The sequence below is a fragment of the Tachypleus tridentatus genome, chromosome 3, assembly GCF_004210375.1.
Source record: "Tachypleus tridentatus isolate NWPU-2018 chromosome 3, ASM421037v1, whole genome shotgun sequence".
Lineage (NCBI taxonomy): Eukaryota > Metazoa > Arthropoda > Merostomata > Xiphosura > Limulidae > Tachypleus > Tachypleus tridentatus.
This window is the reverse complement of record NC_134827.1, coordinates 58,633,745-58,641,609: the sequence shown is the minus strand read 5'-3', so window position 1 is coordinate 58,641,609 and position 7,865 is coordinate 58,633,745.

Below are 7,865 nucleotides of genomic sequence, written 5' to 3'. Positions count from 1 at the left end.
AAATGTTCCTAGCAACAGGGGCAATCCATGTGGGAAATGTCCCAAGCCACGAGGGGTAAGTATTGAGTGAAATTTCTCTAGCAACGGGTGTGAGCAGTGTGGGAAATATCCCTAGCAACGGGGGATGAGCAGTGTCCTAAATGACCGTGGCAACGGGGTATTCAGAGTGGGAAATTTCCCTAGCAACGGGTGTAAGCGTAGGGGAAACGTCCCTAGCAACGGGTGTTAAATAGTGCAGGAATGGTCCCTAGTAATGGGGTGTAAGCACTGTGGGAAATGATACCACCAACATCGCTTATGTAGTGGGGGAAACGTCCCTAGCAACGTGGGGTAAGCAGTTGGTGAAATGTCCCTAGCAAAAGGGGGTAAGCAATGTGGTTAATGTTCCTAACAACTGGGGCTCAGTAGTGTGGGCAATGACCCTAGGAACGGGAGGTATTCAGTGGGTGAAATTTCCTTAGCAAGTGGGTATTCAGTTGGGGTAATTCCCCTAGCAACGGGGGGTAAACGGTGGGGGTAATGCCCCTAGCAACGGGGGTAACCCATATGGGAAATGCCCGTAGCAAAGGGGGTAAGTAGTGGTTGAAATGTCCCTAGAAAAGTGATTAAGCAGTGGCAGAAATTTCCATAGTAACGAGGGAAAGCAGTGTGGGAAATATCCCTAGTCAAGGAGGGTAAGCAGTAGAGCAAATGTTCCTGGCAACGGGGCGTAAGCAATGGAGGAAATGTCCCTAGCAACTTAGGGGTAAGCAGTAGGGGAAATGCCCCTAGCAACGAGGGTAAGCAGTGTCAGGTGGACCCTAGCAACAGGGGTATTCAATAGGGGAATTTTTCTAGCAATGGTGGTAAGCAGTGGGGAAGGTCCCTTGAAACGGGGGTAAGCTGTTGGAGAAATGTTTATAGCAACGGGGGTAAGCAATGGGGGAAATTTCCCTAGCAACAAAGAAAGCAGTGTGGGACGTATCCTTATCAACAGGGGGTTTAACAGTGGCGAAAATGTTTCTAGGAACGGGGGGTAAGCCGTGAGGGAAATGCCCCTAGCAACGAGGGGTAAACAGTGTCCGAAATGTAGTTAGAAACGAAGGGTAAGCATTGGGAGAAATTTCCCTAGCAAAGAGGGGTATTCAAATGTGGAAATTTTTCTAGCAACGGGGTGTAAACAGTGGGGAAATGTCCCTAGCAACGGGGAGTAAGCAGTATGGAAATGTCCGTAGCAACGAGGGGGTAAGCAGTGGGGGAAATTTCCATAGCAACGAGGGGTAAGCAAAAGGGGAAATGTCCCGAGTAACTGAGGTGAGCAGTGGGGCAAATGGACCTAGCAAAGGGGGAAAGCAGTGGGCGAAATGTACGTACCAATGGGGGATAAGCTGTATCTGAAATGTTTCTAGGAACAGGTGTAAGCCATGTGGGAAATGTACCCAGCCACTGGGGAAACCAGTGTTGGAAATGTCCCTAGGAACGGGGGGTAAGAAGAGAGTGAAATGTCCCTAGCAATGGGGGTAAGGGGTGTCCAAAATGTCCTTAGCAACGGGGTAAGCAGTGGGTGAATTGTCCTTAGTAATAGGGGGTAACGAGAGAGGGAAGTGCCCCTACCAACGGGGGTAAGTAGTGTGGGAAATGTCCCTAGCAACAGGGGTTAAGCATTGTGGGAAATGTCTCTCTCAACGGGGCTGTAAGCAGTGGGGTAAATGTCCCTAGCAACGGGTTGTAAGCAGTGGGGGGAAATGTCCCTAGCAACGGGTTGTAAGCAGTTGCGAAATGTCCCTAGGAACGGGGTGTTAACAGTGGGGGAAATGTCTTTCGAAACGGGGGTAAGCAGTGGGTGAAATGTCCCAAGCAACGAGGGGTAAACAGTGGGTGAAATGCTCTTAGCAACGGGGGTATATTACGCGGGAAATATCCCTAGGAACGGGAGGTAAGCAGTGAGGGAAATGTCCCTAACAACGAGGGTAAGCAGTATCGGAATTGGCCTTAGCAACGGTGGTAAGCAATGTGTGAAATGTCCCACGTAACGGGGGGTAAACAGTGTTCGAAATGTACTTAGAAACTGGTGTAAACAGTGGGAGAAATTTCCCTAGGAACGGGGTAAGCAGTGGGGAAATGTCCATTGCAACGGGGGGTAAGCAGTGGGGGAAATGTCCCTAGAAACAAAGGTAACCAGTGTTGGAAATATCCCTGTCAACGGGGTGGTTAACAGTGGTGAAAATGTCCCTGACAACCGGGGTAATCAGTGAAGGAAATGTCTCTAGCAACGGGTGGTAAGCAATGTGGGAAAAGTTTCTAACAACGTCGGTTAAGCAGTCTCAGAAACGTCCTTAGCAAGGAAAGGTAAGCAGTGAGGGAAGTGTTCCTAGCAATGGTTCGTATGCAGTGAGTGAATTATGCCTAGAAAAGTAGAGTAAGCAGTGTGGGAAATGTCCTTAGCAAATTGATTAAGCTGTGGGGGAAATGTGCCAAGCAACGGGGGGTAAGCACTGGGGAAAATTTCCATAGCAACAGGGGAAAGCAGTGGGGGAAATTTCCAAAGCAACGGTGGGTAAACAGTAGAGCAAATGTCCCTTGCAACGGGGCGTAAGCAGTGTGGGAAATATCCCTAGCAATAAAGGTAAGCAGTGTGTGAAATGTCTCTGTCAATCGGGGGTTAACAGTGGGGAAAATGTCCCTAGCAACGGGGGGTAAGCAGTGTGGGAAATGTCCGTAGGAACGGGTGTAAGCCATGTGAGAAATGCCCCCAGCAACGGTGTTAAGCAGTGGAAAAATGTCCATAGCAACGGGGGTAAGCAGTGGGGAAGATTTCATTAGCAATGGTGGGTAAGCAGTGGTTGAAATGTCCCTAGCAAAGGGAATAAGCAGTGAGGGAAATGTTCCTAGCAATGGGGGGCAAGCAGTGGGGAAATTTTCATTAGAAATGGTGGGTAAGCAGTGGGGAAATATCCCTAGAAACGGAAATAAGCCATGTTAGAAATCTCTCTAGCAACGGGGGTTAAGCAGTGTGGAAAATGTCCCTAGCAACGGGGGTAATAGTGTGGGAAATGTCCCATCAACGGGGGTAAGCCATGTGGGAAATGTTCTTAGCAACGGGGGGTATGCAGTGTTGGAAATGTCCCTATGAACGGGGAGTAGGCACTGGGATAAATGTCCCTATCAATGGGGTTTACCAGGGGGAAATGTCCGTAGCAACGGCGGGTAAGCATTGGGGTAATGTCCAAAGCAACAGGGAGTAAGCAGTGGGGGAAATATCCGTATGAACGGGTGTAAGCCATGTTAGAAAAGTCCCCAGCAAAGTGGGAAAAGCAGCGTGGGAAATGTCCCTAGCAATGGTGTTAAGCAGTAGGAAAATAGGAATACCAACGGGGGATAAGAAGTGTCCGAAATTTCATTAGGAATGGTGGGTAAACAGTGAGGGAAATATCCCTAGTAAAGCGGGGTAAGCAGTGGTTGAAATGTCCCTAGCAAAGGGAATAAGCAATGAGGGAAATGTTCCTAGCGATTGGGGGCAAGCAGTGGGGAAAATTTCATTAGCAATGGTGGGTAAGCAGTTGGGGAAATATCCCTAGCAAAGGGAGTTAAGTAGTGGTTGAAGAGTCCCTAGCAAGGGGGGGTAGGAAGTGTTGGAAATGTTCCAAGCAACTGGGGGTCAGTAGTGTGGGCAATGCCCCAGAAACAGGAGGTATTCAGTGGGGAAAATTTCCCTAGCAACGGGGGGAAGCAGTTGGGGAAAATGTCCCTTGCAACATGGCGTATATAGTGAGGGAAATGTACCTCGCAACGGGGGTAAGCAGTGTGGTTAATGTTCCTAGCAACTGGGCGTATGTTGTGGCGGAAATGTCCCTAGCAACGGGGGTTAAGAAGTGGGGAAATGTCCGTAGCAACGGGGGTAGGCAGTAGGGGAAATATCCCTTGCAACGAAGGGTAAGCAGTGGAAAAATGACACTAGAAAAGAGGAATAAGCAATTGGGCAAATCTCCCTAGGAAAGGGGGTAAGCAGTGTGGGAAATGTCCGTAGCAACTGGGGGTTAAGCAGTGGGGGAACTGTCCAAAGCAATGGGGTGTAAGCAGTGGGTGAAATGTCCCTAGAAACGGGGGGTAATCAGTGATTCGAAATGTCCTTAGCAACGGGGGTAAGCAGTGGGTGAAATGTCCCTAGAAAAGGGATTAAGCAGTGGCGGAAATTTCCATATCAACGGGGGTTAAGCAGTGGGGTAATATCTCTAGCATCGGGGGGAAATAGTGGGAGAAATGTCCCTAGCAACGGGGTAAGCAGTGGGTGAGATGTCAACTTAGCAATGGGGATAAGCCATGTGGAAAATGTCCCAAACAACGGGGAAAGCAGCAGGGGAAATGTCCCTATCAACGGGGGGTAAGCACTGGGGTATATGTCCCTAGCAACGGGGGTTTACCAGGGGAAAATGTCTCTAGCAACAGGGGGTTAGCAGTGGGTGAAATGCCCCTAGCAACTGGGTTTAGCCTTGTGGGAATTGTCCTTAGCAATGTGGGGGATAGTAGTTTGGGAAATATCTCTAGCTAAGAGGGGTATTTAGGGGGAAATGTCCCTAGCAACGGCGGGTAAGCAGTGGGGTAATGTCCCTGGCGGTGGGCGGTAAGCAGTTGGGAAAATGTCCCTAGCAACGTGGGTGTATGAAGTGTGGGAAATATCCTTAGCAACGGAGGGTAAGCAATGGGGTGAATGTTTCTAGCAACGGGGGTATAAGCAGTAGAAGAAATGTCAGTTGCAACTGGGGATTCAGTTGTGGAAATGTCCCAAGCAACGGGGGCTAGGCAGTGGGGGAAATGCCCCTTGCAACAGGATTAGGCAATGGAAGAAATGTCCCTAGCAACGAAGGTAAAATGTCCGTGTGAGGAGGAAATGTCCGTAGCAAAGGGTGTAAGAGGAGGAAATGTCCAACGTGAGGTAGCAATGGGGGTAAGAAGAGGAGGAAATAACAGTGGGAGAAATGTCCGTAGCAACGTGAGGGGAAATAAGCAGTCTGGAAATATCCCTTACAACAAGGGGAAATAAGCAGTGAGGGGGAAATGTTCGTAGCAACGTGAGGTAAGCAGTGTGGGAAATATTAGTAGCAACGTGAGGTAAGCAGTGTGGGAAATACCAGTAGCAACGGGGTGTAAGAAGAGGAGGAAATGTCCTTAGCAATGGGGGTAACAGTGGGAGAAATGTCCGTAGCAACGTGAGGTAAGCAGTCTCGGAAATATCCCTTGCAACGGGGGTATAAGCAGTAGAAGAAATGTCAGTTGCAACTGGGGATTCAGTTGTGGAAATTTCCCAAGCAACGGGGGCTAGGCAGTGGGGGAAATGCCCCTTGCAACAGGGGTAGGCAATGGAAGAAATGTCCCTAGCACCGAAGGTAAGCAATGTGAGAAATGTCCGTAGCAAAGGGGTGTAAGAGGAGGGGGAAATGACCTTAGCAACGGGGGTTAGCAGTGGGGAAATGTCCGTAACAACGTGAGGTAAGCAGTGTGGGAAATATCAGTCACAACGGGGTGTAAGAAGAGGAGGAAATGTCCTTAGCAATGGGGGTAACAGTGGGAGAAATGTCCGTAGCAACGTGAGGTAAGCAGTCTCGGAAATATCCCTTGCAACGGGGGTAAGCAGTGGGGGAAATGTACCTAGCAACGGTGATAAGAAGTGGGGAAATGTCCCTAGCAACGGCGGTAAGCAGTGGGAGATATGTCCCTAGCAATGGGTAAGCAGTGGGGGAAATATCCCTAGGAACGGGGGTAAGCAGTGGGAGAAATGTCCCAAGTAATGGGGGTAAGCCATGTGGGAAGTGTCAATTGCAACTTGGGTAACCAATGTGGGTAATGCCCCTAACAACGGGGGTAAGCAGTGTGTGAAATTTCACTAGCAACGGGGGTAACCCATATGAAAATTGCCCCTAGCAAATGGGGGTAAGTAGTGGTTGAAATGTCCCTAGAAAAGGGATTAAGTAGTGGCGGAAATTTCCATAGCAACGGGGGTTAAACAGTGGGGGAATATCACTAGCATCGGGAGGAAATAGTGGGAGAAATGTCCCTAGCAACGGGGTAAACAGTGGGTGAGATGTCGCTAGCAATGGGGATAAGCCATGTAGAAAATGTCCCAAGCAACGGGGGTAAGCCATGTGGGAAATGTTCCCAGCAACGGGGAGTAAGCACTGGGGAAATGTCCCTAGCAACGGGGTTTAACCAGGGGAAATGTCTCTAGCAACAGGGGTGTTAGCAGTTGTGGAAATGTCGCTGGCAATGGAGGGTAAGCAATGTGTGAAATGTCGCCTAGCAACGGAGGGTAAGCCATGTGGGAAATGTCCCTAGCAACAAGGGGTAAGCAATGTGGGAATTGTCCCTAGCAATGGGGGGTAAGCAGTAGGGGAAATGTTCTAGTAACGGGGGTAAGATGTGAGGGAATTGTTTCTAGCAACGGGAGTATAAGCAGTAGAACAAATGTCACTTGCAACGGGTGCAAGCATTGGGGAAAATGACCTTAGCAACAGGGATAAGCAGTGGGGAAATGTCCATAGCAATGTGAGGTAAGAGTGTGGGAAATGTCCCACAATGGGGTGTAAAATGTCTGTGGGAAATGTCCTTAAATGTCTGGTGTAAGCAGTGGGAAATGTCTATAGCAACGGGGTAAGCAATGTGTTAAATGTTCCTAGAAACGGGGGTGTTAGCAGTGGGGAAATGTCCCTAGCAACGGAGGTGTAAGCAGTGTGGGAAATGTCCCTAGCAACAGGTGTAAGCAGTGTGGGAAATGCCCTAGCAACTGGGGGTAAAAGCAGTGGGGAAATGTCCCTAGCAACAGGGGTAAGCAGTGGGAAATGTCCCTAGTAACTGGGGTAAGCAGTGGGAAATGTCCCCTAGCAATAGGGGTAAGCAGTTGGGTCCGAAATGTTGGTAGCAACTCAGGGGTGTAAGATGTGTGAGTTGGGAAATTCCCTAGCAACTGGGATTCAGCAGATGAGGAAATGTCTCTAGCAACTGGGGTAAGCAGAGAGGTAAACGACCCTAGCAACGGGTTTTTTCAGTTGGGGAAGTGTCCCAAGCTGTGGGCGGTAAGCAGTTGGGAAAATGTCCCTAGCAATGGGGGATAAGCAGTGGGGTAAACTCTCCCAAGCAACGGGGGTAAATAGTGGGGTAAAGTCCCTAGCAATAGGGTGTAAGCAGTGAGAGAAATGTTCCAAGCAACGGGGGGTAAGCAGTGAGAGAAATGCCCCTAGCAACATCACTTATATAGTAGGGGAAATGTACCTAGCAACGGGGTTAAGCAGTGTGGTTAATGTTTCTAGCAACGGGGCGTATGTAGTATGGGAAATTTCCCTAGCAACGGGGATAAGCCATGTGGGAAATGTCCCTAGGAACTGAGGTTAAGCAATGGGAGAAATCTCCCAAGCAACGGGGGTAAATAGTGGGGTAAAGACCCTAGCAATAAGGTGTAAGCAGTTTATAAATGTCCCTAGCAACGGGGGTAAGCCATGTTGGTAATCTCCCCAGCAAAGGGAGGGTAAGCAGTGTGAGAAATGTCCCTGGCAACGGGGGAAAAGCAGAGAGGGAAATGTCCCTTGCAACGGGTGTAAGCAGTTGGGGAAATGCCCCTAGCAACGGGTGTAAGCAGTTTCGGAAATGTCCCTAGCAACGGGGGTAAGCAGTGGGGGAAATGTCCCTAGCAAAGGGATTAAGTTGTGGGGGAAATTTCCCAAGCAACTGGGGTAAGCAGTGAAGGAAATTTTCATATTAACGGGGGGAAGCAGTGGGGGAAATGTTCCTATTAACACGGTGTAAGCAGTAGAGCAAATATCCTTAGCAACGGGGTAAGCAGTGGGGAAATGTCCCTAGCAATGGGGCGTATGTAGTGGGGAAAACGTCCCTAGCAA